The following is a 22,039-nucleotide window of genomic DNA, read 5'->3' as shown; positions in this document are numbered from 1 at the left end:
CTTGGCATCTGGCAGATGAGCCAAAAGCGATTAAGAGTTTGGGCTTTGGAATCGGGGAGCTGCAGTTTGAAATGCTTGCTATGCCGCCTCACAAGCTGTGTGACCTTGGGCAATTCCCTAACTTCTCTGAGCCTTCGTTTCCTCCTTACAATGTGAATAATACTACACACCTCCAAATCCTTTTTGAGGACCAAGCGTACACAAGCACTGTGCCTGCCTCATTGTCCAGCGCTCAGCAAATGCCAGCTCGTGGCTCTTCTTGCTCAACAAGTTTTAGTGTTTGTTCTTTCCCTCAGAAATCTCATTTATGCTGCACTTCTGCATGTGCATTTCCCTCATACCCCTCTTAACATCTAGTGCCGATGCACTCTTCTAGCTCACCTTTCCAGACAGTCTTCTCAGAGTGCCCCGTCCCCTGTGCCTTCCTCCTCACTATACCCTCAGTGCTGGGGTCAGGACCATGCTGAATGCACCCCTGACTGGGGGCTGTCTTTCTGGGGCACACCTGGGTCCTATTTCCACACACAAGGCAGTTGCGAGGGAAGCCTCAAGAGTGCTGGCTCAGAGCTGGACCCACGGTTTGAGACTACCAATACAGGTATTTGATCCCACCCTCCACAGGAGCCATAGTCCTCTTCTGGGCAACATGATGCTTTTATGACATGAGCCAGTAAAAGTTCACCCTGACCTTGATAAAGGAAAACAGTTCACAAGAACTAACAGTTAAATGAACAGTGTTGTGGCGAGAAATGACCCTAAAAACAGTTTGCAAGTAAAGAGTGATTAGAAAAGAACACAGAGGGGGTAAAACATTAATCATTTATCTGGAAATTATTACAGGGAATTATCAACCTACTCATTTTATAGATAAGAAACCGAGGCTCAGACAGGCAGAGTGACTTGCTTAAGGTACAAAGCATGGCGGAGCAAGGGCTTCTGATCAGGCTGGCTCCAAGTTGAATGTCTTTGCCTCCCATACCCTAGGGCCCACTATATGGTATTTATGGAGTCATTAGTGTAACTTTCTACAATATTCTTTAAACAGAATGATTTTAGAAATGACCATTGCTCTCAGGTTCTATTTAATAAGTTATTATTTCTTATTTAGAGCACTTGCAGCTCCCACACAGGTCTCATGTTCTCTTGGGAGAGCACCTCATGTCCCACCCTTTTAGTTCTTATGGCTGGTCCCGTGGACAACAGGGAATGGGCTGCAGGAAGACAGGTGAGAACTGCAGTAGCGGCTCCTTATCCCTCCCGTTGCTTCCACAAAGCACATTTCTCTGCACATGAGGGAAAAGTGAGCTGCAAGAGACCCATTTTTAAAATAACACTGAGAAAAATAATCAAGGCTTGGAGCTATCAGTGAATCACTACAGTTCTTTACTTTGCAAAACATTATTTTCTTTTTAAGCGGACAAGTGCTCCAAGGAATACAGATTCTTCTGTACTGTGGTACTTTAGAGGAACAATGGTATCACCCACACCATGAGGCATAGGGACTCTCATTCCACCAAGGGCTAGCTGTGGGCCTCAGCCCCCCTTCCAGCTGCTCTGGGATGACAAATCTGCAGACATTTGAGTTGACCCAAGGTCCTTCGTGGGCTCCTAACATGGACACCAGGCAGTGGGGAATAGGTTTTTTCCTCTACCTTCAAGCATCAAGTCTTCCTCTGTCAGAAGTATCAGGCATGAAATTTCTGAGCAAGTATTTGCAAGGATGCAAATACAAATTCTGACCTCTGATGACCTAATCTCCTCAACTGATGTGTGCTGAGAATGCTTTATGGTGGCTCTGCATCAATATGAGGATCAAGTGCTGTCCACCAGAGAAGGGGTTTAAATCAGTTGCCTTTTGATTTACCTTCAGTGGTGCATTTGGAGAGCAGGGGGAGAAGAAGCTGTTAAGGCCTATATCATGCAAACACTTCCACCTGTCTCATATCAGTTACAGGCCTCCAGGCTCAAAGGGATTGCCGAAATGATCTAGCAACTACACACCCCCATCTGATGCATCAATTCTGTCTCCATCAGTCTCTGTTGTAATAACTCCAAGGACAGGGAGCTCACTACATCATGAAGCTCAGGTGCTCAAAAATGGGAAAGGTCTGCCCTAACGAGGGATGGAAACCTGCTTCCCATGACTTCTCTCCCACAGGTCCCAGTTCTGTCCTATGTGAGCCACTCAGGTCACTGCTGCTCTCCCCCACTGCTCCCCCCCACACACACACACACAAGCTGCATAGCTCCAGGCCTTCTGGCTGCTCCTTGTAGCCACTTTTCATGCAACAGCTAGCATGCTCAGAGTCATAGCATACTGCTGGATGAGTGATGGTGGGGTCAGCCGAGCCCCCAGGATCCAGGGAGGACAAGTAGCAGGCAGGCCTTGTAGATGAAAGCTCAGAAATCTTGAGCCATCAAGGACTACCTGATATCCCTGAAGTCCCTCCACTCTAGGTTTCCAAAAACAGCCCACACCCCTCTCTCACAGCTCCCTTATAACGACAAAAGGGAACATAAAGCAGGAGTCAGATTAAGTGCCTTAGAGGGCCATGAATGGAGCCCACACTGTTTGCAGAGGTTGTGCCAGGAGGCTCAAAGGGCTAGACGTGGCAGAGTCCCCAGGGTTCATCTAATCCTTACCTCTCCTTTTATGGATGAGGGAACTGAGGCCAGGGAGGAAGGGACTCACCCTGGGTCACACAGAAGGTTAGTGGTGACCTCCCAGTCTTAAGTAATCTCTCCGGCCAAAGGGCCTGCTTCTCCATTGGAACCCAGAACACGGGCCCTAAAGTCAGCCACTGCTCCTTGACATCATCACTCCAAACCCAGGTGGCATAATCTGCCGCACCACTCTTGGTACCGACGGAGCGGCGGGTGGTCCTTACTGAGAGGTGTGGTTCTGCGGGTTCAGGCCTAATCAGAGAGCGCGGTAGCTGGGGCAGGGCAGTCGGAGAACGGTTGGAGGTCCACGGGGCGCTTGGCCCGGCCGCAGAGCTCTCGCAGGCCCTGGCGGAAGTCGCGGCGCAGCAGGCAGTAGAGCATCGGATTGAGGCAGTTGTTGGAGTGCGCCAGGCAGATGGACAGGGGGAAGAGGTAGGCCTGAGCCAAGAAGTAGGCGCGGTCCCAGGGCACGATGTTCAGCTTGACCAGCACCCCCCAGAGCGTAAGCGCTTGGTTGGGCAGCCAGCAGAGCACGAAGGCCAGCGGCACGCAGGCCAGCGCGCGGGTAACCCGGGAGCGTCGTCGGAGCCGGACCACAGGCGGCCAAGCGTGCCCGCCGCCGACGCAGGAAACGCAGGAGCAGCAGCGATCAGGTGCCCAGCGTGGCCAGCCGCAGCACAAAGGCCACGGCGATCTTTTGCAGATGGTAGAAGGCCAGCCAGTCGGGACCGCCGTCGGGGAAGCGCAGCAGGCACAAGCGTTCGCCCCCGACGCTGGCCACTGTGGCGAACAGGGCGGTGGCCGCGGTGGCCAGGACTGCAGTGGCCCAGAGCAAGCAGCACACGCAGACAGCCCATGGGGTGCCGGGCCGGCTGGGGCGCAGCGCGCTCGCCACGGCGCAGTAGCGCGCCACGCTGATGGCGCTGAGGAAGAAGCTGCTGGCTATGTTGAGCACCGCGAGCACCACCTTGCACATGGCACTCCCGAAGGGCCAGCTGAAGTCACGCACCATGCCAACGGCCCAGAAGGGCAGTGTCAGCACGAACTGCAGGTCGGTGGCTGCACAGTTGAGGAGGAAGCAGTTGAGCAGCGAGCGGCGGCGCCGTTGCTGAGACCGCACCAGGACCAGCACCAGAACGTTGCCCACCAGCCCGAAAGTGCACAGGGCCAGCTAGGCGCCAGCGATCAGCGCGCGCAGCGCCAGCGCCGCGCCGGCGTCCGCCACCCACGCCAGGCTGTCCAGGTCTGCGGGGACCCCAGGTCGGGCGAGTGCTCTCAGATCCGTTGCCCACGGAACTGTTAGGGGGCTGCCCAACGACGCGTCTCCAAGCCAGTTCAGGGGGAGCACGGCCCCGATGGCGCGGGCGATGCGACAGCTGCCTCTGGCTGACGCCATCGCCCTTGGTGGCGCGCAGGGGACCGCTCAGGTCCCCTCAGAGAACAGCGGCCGGGCTGCGAGAAGTACCTGTGCTCGGTAGCGCGCCGCAGCATTTTTAAAGAGATGAAGGCAGCCCCGATTGGCCAGTTGCACCCGTGCCCCGCCCAAAGAGCTTCCAAGCTGTATTTCTATTGGCTACTTCTTCACCCTCGATTTCCTCAAGAACTGAACACCCGCCGCCTGGGTGGAGGCCGGGAACTGCGACCTGGGGGCCGGGAAGTCGGGACCCGGGAAATGGCTTCTGCGATTCACGTGGGCGCAGGATCGCGGCTTGGGTCGCTGCGTGAAGACGCCACGCCAGCAACAGAGCCCCTCCCTCAGCGGTTCCGACACTCGGGGCTGGAGGAGACGGTTTCAGACAAATTTCGCCTCGGGAGGCAGCATACCCCTTCACCTTCAGCGTGTGCGGGTCTGGAGATATTCAACGGGAGACCGCGGAGGGTTGCTCAAGACCAGACAGCAGGGCATGGCAGCCCCTCTGCCCTCCAGCCCTGATCCTCTGAACGGTCCCCCACCCCCCGACTTTTTTTTTTTTTTTTTAGCCGCGCCATGCGGCTTTCGGGATCTTGCGGGTTGCGGGTTCCCCGACCGACCGGGGATGGAACCTGGAACCCCAGCAGTGGAAGCGCGGATTCCCAGCCACTGGACCGCCAGTGAATTCCCTCTCCCTCTTTCCCCTCCTTTTTAAACTTTTTATTTTATATTGGAGTATAGGTGATTAACAATGTTATGTTACTCTCAGGTGCACAGCAAAGTGATTCAGTTATACATATATATGTATCTATTCTTTTTCAAATTCTTTTCCCATTTAAGTTGTTACATAATATTGAGCAGAGTTCCCTGTGCTATACAGTAGGTCCTTGTTGGTTATCCATTTTAAATATAGCAGTGTGTACATGTCAATCCCAATCTCCCAGTTCATCACATCACCACCACAACCCCCCACCGCTTTCCCCCCTCGGAGTCCATACGTTTGTTCTCTACATCTGTGTCTCTATTTCTGCCCTGCAAACTAGTTCATCTGTACCATTTTTCTAGGTTCCACATCTATGTGTTAATATACGATATTTGTTTTTCTCTTTCTGACTTATTTCACTCTCTATGACAGTCTCTAGATCCATCCACATCTCTACGAATGACCCAATTTCGTTCCTTTTTATGGCTGAGTAATATTCCATTGTATATAAGTACCACAACTACTTTATCCATTCATCTGTCGATGGGCATTTAGGTTGCTTCCACGACCTGGCTATTGTAAATAGTGCTGGAATGAACATTGGGGTGCATGTGTCTTTTTGAATTATGGTTTTCTCTGGGTATATGCCCAGTAGTGGGATTGCTGGGTCATATGGTAATTCTATTTTTAGTTTTTTAAGGAACCTCCATACTGTTCTCCATAGTGGCTGTATCAATTTACATTCCCACTAAAGAGGGTTCCCTTTTCTCCACACCCTCTCCAGCATTTGTTGTTTGTAGATTTTCTGATGATGTCCATTCTAACTGCTGTGAGGTGATATCTCATTGTAGTTTTGATTTGCATTTCTCTAACAATTAGCAATGTTGAGCAGCTTTTCATGTGCTTCTTGGCCATCTGTATGTCTTCTTTGGAGAAATGTCTATTTAGGTCTTCTGCCCATTTTTGGATTGGATTGTTTGTTTTTATAATATTGAGCTGCATGAGCTGTTTATATATTTTGGAGATTAATCCTTTGTCTGAAGATTCATTTACAAATATTTTCTCCCATTCTGAGGGTTGTCTTTACATCTTGTTATGGTTTCCTTTGCTGTGCAAAAGCTTTTACGTTTCATTAGGTCCCACTTGTTTATTTTTGTTTCTATTTCCATTACTCTAGGAGGTGGATCAAAAAATATCTTGCTGTGATTTATGTCAGAGTGTTCTTCCTATGTTTTCCTCTAAGAGTTTTATAGTGCCAGGTCTTACATTTAGGTCTCTAATCCATTTTGAGTTTATTTTTGTGTATGGTGTTAGGGAGTGTTCTAATTTCATTCTTTTACATGTAGCTGTCCAGTTTTCCCAGCACCACTTATTGAAGAGACTGTCTTTTCTCCATTGTATATCCTTGCCTTCTTTGTCATAGATTAGTTGACCATAGGTGTGTGGGTTTATCTCTGAGCTTTCTATCCTGTTGCATTGATTTATATTTCTGTTTTTGTGCCAGTACCATACTGTCTTGATTACTGTAGCTTTGTAGTATAGTCTGAAGTCAGGGAGTCAGATTCTTCCAGCTCCATTTTTTAGACTCAAGACTGCTTTGGCTATTCGGGGTCTTTTGTGTCTCCATACAAATTTTAAGATTTTTGGTTCTAGTTCTGTAAAAAATGCCATTGGTAATTTGATAGGGATTGCACTGAATCTGTAGATTGCTTTGGGTAGTATAGTCATTTTCACAATATTGACTCTTCCAATCCAAGAACATGGTATATCTCTCCATCTATTGGTATCATCTTTCATTTCTTTCATCAGTGTCTTATAGTTTTCTGCATACAGGTCTTTTGTCTCCCTAGGTAGATTTATTCCTAGGTATTTTATTCTTTTTGTTGCAATGGTAAATGGGAGTGTTTCCTTACTTTCTCTTTCAGATTTTTCATCATTAGTGTATAGGAATGCAAGAGATTTCTGTGCATCAATTTTGTATCCTGCAACTTTACCAAATTCATTGATTAGCTCTAGTAGCTTTCTGGTGGCATCTTTAGGATTCTCTATGTATAGTATCATGTCATCTGCAAACAGTGACAGTTTTACTTCTTTTCCAATTTGTATTCCTTTTATTTCTTTTTCTTCTCTGACTTCCATGGCTAGGACTTCCAAAACTATGTTGAATAATAGTGGTGAGAGTGGACACCCTTGTCTTGTTCCTGATCTTAGAGGAAATGCTTTCAGTTTTTCACCATTGAGAATGATGTTTTGCTGTGGGTTTGTCGTATATGGCCTTTAATATGTTGAGGTCAGTTCCCTCTATGGCTACTTTCTGGAGAGTTTTTATCATAAATGGGTGTTGAATTTTGTCAAAAGTTTTTTCTGCATCTATTGAGATGACCATATGGTTTTTATTCTTCAATTTATTAATATGGTGTATCACATTGATTGATTTGCGTATATTGAAGAATCCTTGCATCTCTGGGATAAATCCCACTTGATCATGGTGTGTGATCCTTTTAATGTGTTGTTGGATTCTGTTCGCTAGTATTTTGTTGAGGATTTTTGCATCTGTATTCATCCGTGATATTGGTCTGTAATTTTCTTTTTTTGTAGTATCTTTGTCTGGTTTTGGTATCAGGGTGATGGTGGCCTCATAGAATGAGTTTGGGAGTTTTCCTTCCTCTGCAATTTTTTGGAAGAGTTTGAGAAGGATGGGTGTTAGCTCTTCTCTAAGTGTTTGATAGAATTCACCTGTGAAGCCATCTGGTCCTGGGCTTTTGTTTGTTGGAAGATTTTTAATCACAGTTTCAATTTCATTACTTGGGATTGGTCTGTTTATATTTTCTATTTCTTCCTGGTTCAGTCTTGGTAGGTTATACCTTTCTAAGAATTTGTCCGTTTCTTCCACGTTGTCCATTATATTGGCATAGAGTTTCTTGTAGTAGTCTCTTAGGATGCTTTGTATTTCTGCAGTGTCTGTTGTAACTTCTCCTTTTTCATTTCTAAGTTTATTGATTTGAGTCCTCTCCCTCTTTTTCTTGATGAGTCTAGCTAATGCTTTATCAGTTTTGTTTATCTTCTCAAAGAACCAGCTTTTAGTTTTATTGATCTTTGCTATTGTTTTCTTCGTTTCTATTTCATTTATTTCTGCTCTGATATTTTTGATTTCTTTCCTTCTGCTAACTTTGGGTTTTGTTTGTTCTTCTTTCTCTAATTCCTTTAGGTGTAACGTTAGATTGTTTATTTGAGATTTTTCTTGTTTCTTGAGGTAGGCTTGTATAGCTATAAACTTCCCTCTTAGAACTGCTTTTGCTGCATCCCATAGATTTTGGATCATCGTGTTTTCACTGTCATTTGTCTCTAGGTATTTTTTGATTTCCTCTTTGATTTCTTCAGTGATCTTTGGGTTATTTAGTAACGTATTGTTTAGCCTCCATGTGTTTGTGTTTTTTACATTTTTTCCCCTGTAATTGATTTCTAATCTCACAGCGTTGTGGTCAGAAAAGGTGCTTGATATGATTTCAATTTTCTTAAATTTACTGAGGCTTGATTTGTGACCCAAGCTATGATCTATCCTGGAGAATGTTCCATGTCACTTGAGAAGAAAGTGTAATGTGCTGTTTTTGGATGGAATGTCCTATAAATATCAGTTAAATCTATCTGGTCTATTGTGTCATTTAAAGCTTGTGTTTCCTTATTAATTTTCCGTTTGGATGATGTCCACTGGTGTAAGTTAGGTGTTAAAGTCCCCCACTATGATTGTGTTACTGTCAATTTCCTCTTTTAGAGCTGTTAGCAGTTGCCTTATATATTGAGGTGCTCCTATGTTGGGTGCATATATATTTATAATTGTTATATCTTCTTCTTGGATTGATCCCTTGATCATTACGTAGTGTCCTTCCTTGTCTCTTGTAACATTCTTTATTTTAAAGTCTATTTTATCTGATATGAGTATTGCTACTCCAGCTTTCTTTTGATTTCCATTTGCATGGAATATCTTTTTCCATCCCCTCACTTTCAGTCTGTATGTGTCCCTAGGTCTGAAGTGGGTCTCTTTTAGACAGCATATATATGGGTCTTGTTTTTGTATCCATTCAGCAAGTCTGTGTCTTTTGTTTGGAGCATTTAATCCATTCATGTTTAAGGTAATTATCGATATGTATTTCCTATTACCATTTTCTTAATTTTGGGGGGTTTGTTTTTGTAGGTCCTTTTCTTCTGTTGTGTTTCCCACTTAGAGAAGTCCCTTTAGCATTTGTTGTAGAGCTGGTTTGGTGGTGCTGAATTCTCTTAGCTTTTGCTTGTCTGGAAAGCTTTTGATTTCTCCATTGAATATGAATGAGATCCTTGCTGGGTAGAGTAATCTTGGTTGTAGGTTCTTCTCTTTCATCACTTTAAGTATATCATGCCACTCCCTTCTGGCTTGTAGAATTTCTGCTGAGAAATCAGCTGTTAACCTTATGAGAGTTCCCTTTTATGTTATTTGTCGTTTTTCCCTTGCTGCTTTCAATAATTTTTCTTTGTCTTTAATTTTTGCCAATTTGATTACTATGTGTCTTGGTGTGTTTCTCCTTGGGTTTATCCTGTATGGGACTCTCTGCACTTCCTGGACTTGGGTGGCTATTTCCTTTCCCATGTTAGGGAAGTTTTCAACTATAATCTCTTCAAATATTTTCTCAGGTCCTTTCTCTCTCTCTTCTCCTTCTGGGACCCCTATAATGCGAATGCTGTTGCATTTAATGTTTTCCCAGAGGTCTCTTAGGCTGTCTTCATTTCTTTTCATTCTTTTTTCTTTATTCTGTTCTGCAGCAGTGAATTCCACCATTCTGTCTTCCAGGTCACTTATCCATTCTTCTGCTTCAGTTATTCTGCTATTGATTCCTTCTAGTGTATTTTTCATTTCAATTATTGTATTGGTCATCTCTGTTTGTTTGTTCTTTAATTCTTGTAGATCTTTGTTAAGCATTTCTTACATCTTCTCCATCTTTGCCTCCATTCTTTTTCCGAGGTCCTGGATCATCTTCACTCTCATTATTCTGAATTCTTTTTCTGGAAGATTGACTAGCTCCATTTCATTTAGTTGTCTTTCTGGGGTTTTTTCTTGTTCCTTCATGTGGTACATAGCCCTCTGCCTTTTCATCTTGTCTATCTTCTGTGAATGTGGTTTTTGTTCCACAGGCTGCAGGATTGTAGTTCTTCTTGCTTCTGCTGTCTGCCCTCTGGTGGATGAGTCTATCTAAGAAACTTGTGCAAGTTTCCTGATGGGAGGGACTGGTGGTAGGTAGAGCTGGCTGTTGTTCTGGTGGGCAGAGCTCAGTAAAACTTTAATCCGCTTGTCTGCTGATGGGTGGGGCTGGGTTCCCACCCTGTTTGTTGTTTGGCCTGAGGCGACCCAACACTGGAGCCTACGTGGGCTCTTTGGTGGGGCTAATGACAGACTCTTGGGAGGGCTCACGCCAAGGAGTACTTCCCAGAACTTCTGCTGCCAGTGTCCTTGTCCCTTCGTGAGCCACAGCTGCCCCCCGCCTCTGCAGGAGACCCTCCAACACTAGCAGGTAGGTCTGGTTCAGTCTCCTGTGGGGTCACTGCTCCTTCCCCTGGGTCCCGATGCGCACACTACTTTGTGTGTGCCCTCCAAGAGTGGAGTCTCTGTTTCCCCCAGTCCTGCCGAAGTCCTGCAATCAAATCCCACTAGCCTTCAAAGTCTGATTCTCTAGGAATTCCTCCTCCCGTTGCCAGGCCCCCAGGTTGGGAAGCCTGACTTGGGGCTCAGAACCTCCACTCCAGTGGGTGGACTTCTGTGGTATAAGTGTTTTCCAGTTTGTGAGTCACCCACCCAGCAGTTATGGGATTTGATTTTATTGTGATAGCGCCCCTCCTACCGTCTCATTGCAGCTTCTCCTTTGTGTTTGCATGTGGGGTATCTTTTTTGGTGAGTTCCAGTGTCTTCCTGTTGATGATTGTTCAGCAGTTAGTTGTGATTCCGGTGTTCTCGAAAGAGGGAGTGAGAGCATGTTCTTCTACTCCGCCATCTTGAACCACTCTGAATTCTCTTGATAAAGGCATTTCTCTAACTGTGCTTTAGCTCTGGGTACTCCTCATCCCCACTCCCATTTTGTACTGTTCTCTAAGTGCCTGAGACCTCCTTCCCATGGCCAGATTTTCTTATGGCTGGCTCTTTCTCAGCACTTAGGCTCAAATGTCACCTCCTCGGAAAAGCCTTCCCTCAACCATCTCCTTCTGTACTTCCAAAAATATTTATTGCATACCTTCTATGTGCTAGGCACCTTGCTAAGCACTGGGGATGCAGCAATGCACATGGAGCGTATTTTCTGCTGGGGGATAAAGACAAAAAAATGGGATGAACTCATATAGGGGAAAGTGCAACAAATTAAAAAAAACCAAAAACAAAAACAGGGTAATAACTCAGTGAGTGTTAGGGCAGGAGGCTCAAGGAAGGGGGGTTGGGTTTAAGGATGGGAGAGTTCCCAGGAAGGAGGAGACCATAGACCCCATTATGTTACTTACCAGCTGCGTGTCCTGGGGCTAAATGATTAACCTTGCCCATCTGTGAAGGAGGATAATGATAACCTCTTGCGAGGGTCATGGGAGAATTAATCAAGCTAATTAGGGAAAGCTCTTAGCTCTACCTGCTATGGAGCCCTCCCCCCCTCCCCCCCCATTCTCATCCTCATTCTTATTCTTACGGAGAGGCCTGGCCGACCTCCTGTTTTGCTGAAGGCCCTCTCTGTGGTGGCCAGTCCCCCATTGGCTTTAGTCTGTTGCTCCCACTCTCAAGAGCCCTTTCCTTCTTTCCTACCCTCCTCAGGAACATTGGGACAGCATACTGCCAGGAGCTGGGAGGTGGTCCCCAGAGGGCAGGTCTTCCCCATGTCTCCTATCCTTGATCAGTGACCACAGGCAGATTCACTCCCAGGCCTCCCTTGCCCAGGAGACAGAGAATCTGCAGCAAGTGGGATTCTCTGCCCAGTGGTCACAAAAGAGGAAATTAACCCAATTACCCAGCTCTAGTCTGGGCCAGAACCCAGATGAGCTGGTAATCTGATAGAAAGTTTGCAAAATTAGATTATACTTTCCCTGGGGGCCCTGGTGGCCTAGGAATTTTTCTTTCTCTGATGGGAGTTATCACTGAGTGTCAGGTAGCCTGGGTTGCTAGTCTCTGTGCCCTGACCACTAGCTTGCTGTGTGACTTGGGGCAAATGACTTGCCCTCTCTGGCCTCAGTTTTCTCACCTGTAAAATGGTCGGTAAGTCCCCTTGTGGTTCTCACATGCTAAGAGTTCTCTATGTATGTCTTGTTTTCATTCATTCATGTATGACTTTTGGGGTGTTACAGCCCAGGATCTCTTCTCCCCTCAGCAGTCAGAAGGTGAGTCAGATCACAGCATGCCCCTGAATAAAACCCTCCATGACATCTTATCTTATTTAGAATAAAATCCTCACTCCTTCCCTGACCATAATGCCTTGCCTGATCTGGTGCCAGCTCACCTCTCTGATCTCGTCTAGTAGCCCTCCAACCCACTCTGTGCTGGGCTCCACCTGCATTGGCCTCTGCTGTCCCTCCAGGGTGCCAAATTTTTTCCTGCCTCCGGGACTTTGCACTTGCCCGGCCCTCTGCTTGGGGTGCTTTCCCCAAGACTGACTTTTATTTATTTATTTATTTTTATTTTTGAAAGTTAATTAATGTATTTTTATTGAAGTATAGTTGATTTACGATGTTTCAGGTATACAGCACAGTGATTTAGTTTTATATATATATATATATATATATGTGTGTGTATGTATATTTTCTTTTACAGATTCTCTCCCATTATAGGATATTACAAGATATTGAATATAGTTCCCTGTGCTATACAGTAGGTCCTTGTTGTTTATCTATTTTATATATAGTAGTGTGTATCTGTTAATCCCAAACTCCTAATTTATCCCTCCCCACTCCCTTTCCCCTTTGGCAATCATAAATTTGCTTTCTATGTCTGTGAGTCTGTTTCTGTTTCATAGATAAGTTCATTTGTATCAGTTTCTTAGATTCCACATATAAGTGATATCATAGGATATTTGTCTTTTTCTGTCTGACTTCACTTAAGATGGTAGTCTCTAGGTCCATCCATATTGCTACAAATAGCATTATTTCATTCTTTTTTTATGGCTGAGTAATATTCCATTGTGTGTGTATATACCATATCTTTATCCATTCATCTGTCAATGGACATTTAGGTTGCTTCCATGCCTTGGCTATTGTAAATAGTACTTCTATGAAAACTGAGGTAGATGCAGCCTTCTGAGTTAGAGTTTTCATCTTTTCTGGTTATATGCCCAGGAGTGGGATTGCTGGATCATATGGTAACTCTATTTTTAGCTTTTGAAGGAACCTCTATAGTGTTCTCCATACTGGCTGCACCAATTTACATTCCCACCAACAGTATAGGAAGGTTCCCTTTTCTCCACACCCTCTCTAGCATTTATTATTTGTAGACTTTTTGATGATGGCCATTCTCACTGGTGTGAGGTGATACCTCATTGTAGTTTTGATTTGCATTTCTCTAATAATTAGCAATGTTGAGCATCTTTTCATGAGCCTGTTGGCCATTTATATGTCTTCTTTGGAGAAATCTCTACTTAGGTCTTCTGCCCATCTTTTTTTTTTTTTTTTTTTCTGGCTGCGTCAGGTTGTTGAGGCATGTGGGATCTTTCGTTGCGGTGCGCGGGCTTTTCTCTAGTCGTGGCTTGCGGGTTTTCTCTTTCTAGTTGTGGCCCTAGGGCTCCAGGGTGTGTGGGCTGTGTAGTTTGCGGCACATGGGCTCTCTCGTTGAGGCGCGTGAGCTCAGTAGTTGTGGTGTGTGGGCTTAGTTGCCTTGTGGCATGTGGGATCTTAGTTCCCCGACCAGGGCTTGAACCCACGTCCCCTGCATTGGAAGGCAAATTCTTTACCACTGGAGCACCAGGGAAGTCCTTTCTGCCCATCTTTTGATTGAGTTTTTGTTTGTTTGTTTTATTGAGCTGTACAAGCTGTTTGTATATTTTGGAAATTAATCCCTTGTCAGTAGCATCATTTGCAAATATTTTCTCCCATTCCATAGGTTGTTTTTCGTTTTGTTTATGGTTTCCTTTGCTGTGCAAAAGCTTTTAAGTTTAATTAGTTCCCATTTGTTTATTTTTGCTTTTGTTTCCATTACTCCAGGAGGTGAATCCAAAAAAAATATTGCTATGATTTATGTCAAAGAGTGTTCTGCCTATGTTTTCCTCTAGGAATTCATAGTATCTGACCTTACATTTAGGTCTTTAACCCATTTTGAGTTCATTTTTGTATATGTTGTTAGGGATTGTTCTAATTTCATTCTTTTACATGCAGCTGTCCAGTTTTTCCAGCACCACTTATTGAAGAGACTATCTTTTCTCAAGACTGACTCTTAACCCATAGGCCTCAGATCAAATGTTACCTCCTCCAAGAAGTCCTCCCTGACCATCCTACCCATATCACCAAGTCCCACCTCTACCCCCAAGTCTCCCTCTCATCCCCCTAGAATTAAAAAAAACCCAACTTTTAAATGAAGTGTAATATCCATATGCACATGCTCACGTATCATAAGCAAATATGTATCACGTATTTTCACATACCAAACACATCCATGTAACCAGCACCCACATTCAAGAAAAAGAACATGAACAGCATCCCTAGAAGCCCCCTCATGTTTCTTTAGACCCCCTGCTTCCTCCCAGGATAATCACTATCCTCCTTTTTAACAGCACAGATTAGTTTGGCCTGTTTTTGTATTTTATATGAATGGAAACATACGTGCATACACTTTAGTGTCTGGCTGTGTGGGTCTGTGAAGTTCATCCATATTGCAGAGTGTAGCAGTAGATCATTCATCCTCACTGCTGTATGATCCCCCTGTTTTATTCACAGCACTTGTCACAATCAGAATTTATGTATTTGTTGGCATTTTTAAAATCTGCCCCCACCAGAAAGTTAGTTCCATGAAAGCAGGGACTGTCCTTGTCATGTTCATCCCACATGGTGGGAGGTCAGTAAAGAACCATGGGATGAGGGCCTGCAGGACACTGCCCAGCTGGCTCAGCATTTGGTGGGCTTTGTGATGGAGACAGAGCTGGACCAGCATCAGTCCTACCCCTGAGCTCACAGGTCACAGGAGAATGCAGACAGGGAGGGCCAGCGCTGAATGAGGGCCACTGAGACAGTGCTGGGGGCAGATGTCTCTTGCAGGGGCAGGCAGGGAGGGTTGGGGGCTTGAGCTCTGAGCTGGGCTGTAAGGATTCATTCCATGAGCACTTGTGAGCACACCTTGTAGGAAGGGTTCTGGTTTTGGGGAGGCCTTGTCTGGGCCTTCAGGAAGGCCAGAGCTAGAGGGGCAGTGAGTGACAAGTGCTAGAAAGTGGATTCACCAGGACAGGGGCCCAGGGAGTGTTCCAGAGAGGGCAGTTGGAGCCAGGGGAGGGGATAGCACTGAGGCCAGGGCGCCGAGATGCTTTCTGGGAGGCAGCTGCCGTCCCCTTGGTTGAGCAGCTACTATGTGCCAGGCCCAGTGCCAGGCTTTTTACAAGTATCATCTCTCCAATCCTCCGACTCCTCTGTGAGGCAGGAAATGTGATCCTTATTCGCACAGGAGGGAACTGAGGCTCAGAGAGGGGTCTTGCCCTACGTCCCACAGCAGAACCAGGAGTTGACCTCAAGCCTCCCTCTGTAGAGCCTGTCTTTTTCCCTGTGGTGCTCTAATGACAACTCTCCGAAAACCTGCATGTTTGGGGATCCACCCAAGAGAAAGTAGTTATTGGTGGAAGAGGGTGACAGGTTGGGGACATATTTTCCTTTTCTAAAAAAAAAATAAATCAATAAATCTCTTTACTATTGTTACTACAATGAAAAAGTACCACTTCCACAGAGAGTTTTCTACAAATGACGTGGCCAGTGTTGGTTTTTCCCTTTGGGATGATTCCCCCCGCCCCCCCAAGTGAGATTACAGATGGCTGTGTCAAGGGGCGTGGGTCATTTGGGTTCTTGCTCTGTACCCCCCTCTGGTTTCCCATTTCCACGCCCAGTCTGGGCCACTCAGCCCCTTGCTTCGCTGTACTAGGAAGATCACAGGAACATCAGGGCAATATTCCTGGAAGCCCTGGAGACCCCAGAGGAAGTGTGGAGGTTGGAAAGCAGGAGACAGAAGGTGGAGGCCATGGCGGGAATGGCCTGGCTCAGGAGCGCCCTCTTGGAATTGCTTGTATGGCTGTGGTACCGTTGGACTCTTGTAAACCATGAACACGTATTACTTTGATATAAATGCAAATTAAATTGTAAAAGAACAAAAACCTTTGCAGATTTGACAGGTGAGAAGTGCTCTGCAGTTGCTTGGATCTACATCCCTTTAATTGCTGACAGGGATGTACATTCTCAAATGTTTCTGCACTATCTGTGTTTTCCCTAAACTCTTGATGTCTGCTGCCAGGAACAGTGGCATGGTTGGAACCTGGCACCTGAGGGCAGACCTCCTTTCAAGTCCTGCTCTGCCAGTGACTGTGTAACCTCACACAAGTGACTTAATCCCCGTTTTTCTTGCCTATAAATTGGATAGTAATAGCTTCCCTCATAGGGTTGCTCCAGGGTTAATAAGAAAATTCACGGGGCTTCCCTGGTGGCGCAGTGGTTGAGAGTCTGCCTGCCAATGCAGGGGACACGGGTTCGAGCCCTGGTCTGGGAGGATCCCACATGCCGCGGAGCAACTAGGCCCGTGAGCCACAATTGCTGAGCCTGCACGTCTGGAGCCTCTGCTCCGCAACGGGAGAGGCCGCGATGGTGAGAGGCCCGCGCACCGCGATGAAGAGCGGCCCCCGCTTGCCTCAGCTAGAGAGAGCCCTCGCACAGAAACAAAGACCCAACACAGCCATAAATAAATAATAAATAAATAAATAAATAGATACTCCAGCATCTACCTTAAAAAAAAAAAAAAAAGGAAATTCACATAAAGCATCCCTCATGTAAGTATGCCAATGTTAGTTCAGGAATAAAGAACTCTTGGATTGGACAGGAATAGCTATAATGCCGGGGTGGTGGTAGTGGGGGAGGTACAGGGCTGACTCAGGGTAAACGGGGAGGATTGCTGTCCTCAGGCCTGGCCCCTGAGGTACATACAGTACACCGGCAGGCAATAGCTCCAGGTATCAAACCCTTCCCTGAAGCCTCCTGTACTGAACTATAATTCTAGGCCACTCACCTTTATCATGTCTTCCTAAAACATCCAACCTAGTTGTCATAGAAACAACAACTCTCCCTTTGTACTCAGGTTTGGGTTTACCTATTTAATTATGTTTCATAATATAATAGCAGAAGCAACAGTATAAACTGGTTTGGGAACAAATCCAAGTAGCTCTTGGGAAGCCTGCAGCTTATTTGGTGGGAAGAGAAATGTTTGAGGCCTGCTAGACCAGTGTTTAAGGTGCCCACCCATTCCCTGGGGATTTGGTGAAAATGCAGATTCTGATTCAGCAGGTTTGGGGCAGGCTGAGACGTTGCATTTCTCACAAGCTCTCAGGTGATGCCTGTGCTGTTGGTCCAAAGGGCCACACTTGATATAGGGTGGGAGATTGTACTTTACCAGTAGCAAGAGATCAGCATGCCTTGGGCAGTAGTCTGTATATTTTCCCAGGAGATTGGCTGTCTTTGTCCAGTGAGGCTGCTAAAACAAAATATCACAGACTGGGTGGCTTATAAACAACAGAAATTTATTTCTCACAGCTCTGGAAGCTAGAAGCCTGAGATCAAGGTGCTAACATGGTCAGCTGAGGGTCTTCTTCCAGGTGGCAGACTTCCCATTGTGATTGTATCTTCACGTGGTGGAAGGGGCGAGGGAGCTCTCTGGGACCTCTTTTATGAAGCCCATTCATGAGGGCTCCAATCTCATGACCTAATGACCTCCCAAAGGCCCTACCTCCTAATACCACCACCTTTGGGGGTTAGGATTTCAAAACATGAATTTTGGAGGGACACAAACATTCATAGCAGTGGCAAATTTTTAGTGAGTTGGGTTGGCAGCGGTTGCTGGATAACTTCCACTGTGACGAATACCAGTTTACAAAGCACTTTCACATGTATCATCTTAACAAATCTTCACAATATCATGGATCATTATTTAAATCTCTTATTTACTAAGGTTATAAAGCTCAGAAGGAACGAGCAATTTGCCCAAAGGCATGCAGCTAGTTCTAGGCAGAGCTGGGACTTAAACCCAACCAAGCCGACTGCAGAGTCTGTCACCCACTCCATCACTGTGTGGAGGTCACCTTGAAAACATCTCTAGATCCTGAACCCAGCCAGCCCAGAGTGGTAGCTAAGCTGAGCCAAGCCTGTGGGTCTTATCTTTACCACTGAGTGTTGGAATCAGTCATTCAGATAGTTAGCAATTAGGCCTTTGTGGGTTCTTGTACATACATCAGGTAACTTATATTTCTTCAGTTTTTGTTCATTTCTTTTGAGACCTCCCTTCTGGATCTCTGACTTCCACTGTGGACTGGTGTCTCTCTTGGCCTTCTAAACAGTTGTGATTCTGAAATTTTCCTTTACTATTATTTCTGAGACTCCCTTTACCTTACATTTGTGTTGGATCACCTGTTTCCTAGTTCCCAGGTCTTTCTTATAGCTTACCTCCTCATTTTGGTGGGGCACATCCTCCAATAACTTTCTGAGAAAAAGAGCATAGAAGGTAAATGTTTTGAGACCTTCCATATCTTAAAATGACCTTATTCTACCTTCACACTTAATCGAGAGTCTGAGAATTGAGTTATATGTTGGAAACCACTTTCCTCAGAATTTTGAAGGCATTGCTCTGTTGGCTTCTAGCTTATAGGGTTGCTGTAGAGAGTTCTGGTGCCATTCTGATTATAGAGTCTTTGTGATCGTTTTCTCCCTGTCTCTGGAAACTCTGGAAACAGTTTTCTCTAGTTCCTACAAGTTCTGGTACATCAAGATGTTGTGTCTTGGTGTGGGTCTTTTTAATCCATTGTGCTGGATGCCAGTAAACTCTTTCAATCTAGAAACTCATGTGCTTCAGTTCTGAGAAAGATTCTTGTATCACTTATTTGATAATTTTCTCTGATCTCGCTAAGTCTCTTAATTTTTGATGTTGGATTTAGGGAATTTTACAATATGGAGAAATGTTTGCTTTTCATGTAGGCACATCTATTAACTTTTTTTCCTACATATTTTGCTATTGATTTCATCTTTAAAATATCCTTCCTAACGCCCAAATTATATAACCAATTCCATTTTTAATGTTGGCAATAGCAATTTCAGAATAAGGTTCATGCTGTTTTTATTCATTTAAGCTCCACTTCAGGCAGCACAAGTGAGAATTTGTTGGATAAATAAAGGAGTGAAGTGATTTATTGATTAAAAAAGAGAAAAAGAAAAATGACCCATGTAATTTATTTTATCCAGGATCTTATTACCAGCAAAGATTCTGATTTTTAGATGTTGAAACGAGTATTTTCTTTACAAAAGTTAATAAAAATACATGAAAAAATTGTTACAGGATAATGAACAGAAAGAGCTCCTAAACACTCAATAAATACAGTAGAAAAGCATAAAAAGTTTTCAAATTATTTCCAGACACAAGGATATGGAACACTCATTGCTGAAACAAGAGCATGAAGAAGAAAAAAAAAACACAATTAAAAAAAAAAAAGCGGGGGGCTTCCCTGGTGGTGCAGTGGTTAAGAATCCGCCTGCCAATGCAGGGGACATGGGTTCGAGCCCTGGTCCGCGAAGATCCCACATGCCGCGGAGCAACTAAGCCCGTGCGCCACAACTACTGAGCCTGCACTCTAGAGGCCGTGAGCCACAACTACTGAGCCCGCGTGCCACAACTACTGAAGTCCGCACGCCTAGAGCCCGTGCTCCGCAACAAGAGAAGCCACCAAAGTGAGAAGCCCGCGCACCACAACGAAGAGTTGCCCCCTCTCACAATTAGAGAAAGCCTGCGCGCAGCGATGAAGACCCAACACGGCCAAAAAATAAAATAAAATAAATTTAAAAAAAATTAAACAAACCACCAAGGCAATCATCAGGCTACTGAGTGTGGGGCATTAAGAGATCTAAGGATGGTTAGGGTTGTGCCAGGGTCAAGTTGGGGACACAGCCTCCCACAGAACAGTCTTCCCCTGGGATCTACTAGTCTTCAGCCCCTTAGGACCCTGGCCCTCCGGGGGTTCGTGGACTAGATGCGAAGACAAGATTTGACTGCAGGGAATAATGTGATGGGCATTCTTAAGGGTCCCTTTGGAAATCAGTATGGCTCTTGGCACTTGTCACTTGGGAGATGTTCCTAAATGAAAGCCATGGTGAATCCCTAGTGAAGGGGAAGTGGCCCATTTCCCACACATCTAGCTATCCGAGAGACTTAGAAACAACTCCCAAAGGAGGAGCCGGAAAGGAACAGATCCTTTGATGCATAGAAGCTGAAACTGTCAATCTGGGAGGCAGAGGTGTGTAGTGCTCAGGGACTTGGGTGCTGGGACCTTCAGCAAACTACCTAACTTCTCCGTTCTTCAGTTTCTCCATCTGTAAAATGAAGATAATAATAGCGTCCACTTCATGTTGGGAGGACGATTACGTGAGACATTGCGTGTAAAGCATAGTGCCAACACATGGGATACAGCGCTCATTCACTATCACAATTCGCCTCTGTCTAATCATCATTCTCACTGCCCAGATGGCTGATGGTGAGACAGTGGAAGCCAATCTTGGACCTTTATCCCCTGAGCTGACTGACAGCTCTGAAATCTCCGTGTGGATGATGTCCATGACTCCTGTGGTGTTGTCCCTCATGGCGGTGTAGGGGCAGGCACCCCTCCTAAGGCTGGGTAGTTGGCAGGCAAAGGCCGCAGTGTTTCAAAGTATGAGAATATATTGAGAACACCCGTGTCTCCAGGGCTTCCAGAACAATGGCTAATCAGGCCCATGGTGGAAGCTCATCATCCCCTTCCAAGTCAATCATCTTACGCATTTCCAAGGCCAGCTCTTAGCCCAGTTCCTGTCCCACGGAGGGGGCTTTTTTTTCGGCATCCCTGTTTAGCAATCTGTACCCTAAATTAGCATTTGAAATTATTTTTGCAGTTCTTGCAATTTGCTGGGGTGGAAGGGACGCATCAAAAATAATGCCCTTAATCTGGCAATACTTATCTATCAAAGTTACAAATGCACATGCCCTTGACAGCAATCCCAGTTCCAGGACTTTATCCTACAGATGTACTCACCCATATGCACAGAGGATAGTCACAGCAAGAGATTAGAAACAATCTAAATACCCACCAGTAGGAGATGGGTATAATGGCGTATACACATAATGGAATGTCAACCATCCAACATTTATTTGAATAATTGAAAATATCTACTGAACGTGTATTACATGCCAGCTATTGTTCTAAGTGCCTAGGATACATTAGTGAGCAAAACAAAGATTTCCTGCCCCCATGGAGCTTACATTCTGGTTGATGTGCCACATGCTATTAGAAGACTGCAGCAGGTCCATAAGTAAGGATGCTGGCCCAGCTTCCATCTCTGAGCTATACTGTTAAATGAAAAAAGCCAGGTGCAGAGTGTATATGTGCCACCATGTGTGTACAATGTAACTTTGTGTTTGCATAGAATTTTTCTAGAAGGATTCAGGAGAAACAGAAACGGTGATGGCCCCTGGGAAGGAGCACTGAGGGACTAGGGGTCAGCTTTGGGAGGGAAGAGTTACTTTTCACTGTTTATAAAGTTTGAATGTTTATCCTGTGCTTGCCTTACCAAAAAACGCAAAATAAAATACTAAAACAAAAGGCCTTTTACTCTGCCAAGTGCCTGCCTTCAGACTATTTAATCATCTAGACCAGAGTTTCTCAACCTTGGCACTATTGACATTTGGGGCTGGATAATTCTTTGTTGTTGGGGGGAGCTGACTTGTCCACTGTAGGATGTTTAGCAGCATGCCTGGCCTCTACCCACCCGTTGCCAATAGCACCCTTCCCCTAGTTGTGATAATCAAAAAAATGCCTCCAGACATTGCAAAATTCCGTAGAGGCAAAATCACCCCTGGCTGAGAACCACTGCTCTAGAAAACTGTGAAATGGGGGAGTGGGACTCACTGTCTCCATTAGACAGATAAGAAAGTTGAGGTCCAAAGAGGTTTTATAGTATTTTAAAAAATTATATACCTCATTTTTTCATTGTTATCTATTCATTTATGATTTTAAATATACAGTGCT

At 45.3% G+C, this 22,039-nt stretch overlaps 1 pseudogene across 1 annotated transcript; it reads right to left on the bottom strand.

The window, feature by feature from the left end:
- Positions 1–1,850: 1,850 nt before the first annotated feature.
- Positions 1,851–4,084, bottom strand: LOC309624914 (relaxin-3 receptor 2-like; annotated as a pseudogene). Its single transcript has one exon. The product of its transcript is annotated as a relaxin-3 receptor 2-like (transcript).
- Positions 4,085–22,039: the final 17,955 nt, after the last annotated feature.

This window comes from Balaenoptera borealis, assembly GCF_965194805.1.
Source record: "Balaenoptera borealis genome assembly, chromosome: 3".
Taxonomy (NCBI): Eukaryota; Metazoa; Chordata; class Mammalia; order Artiodactyla; family Balaenopteridae; genus Balaenoptera; species Balaenoptera borealis.
Note: the sequence above shows the minus strand (reverse complement) of the source record. Positions and strands in the feature narration are given on the sequence as shown.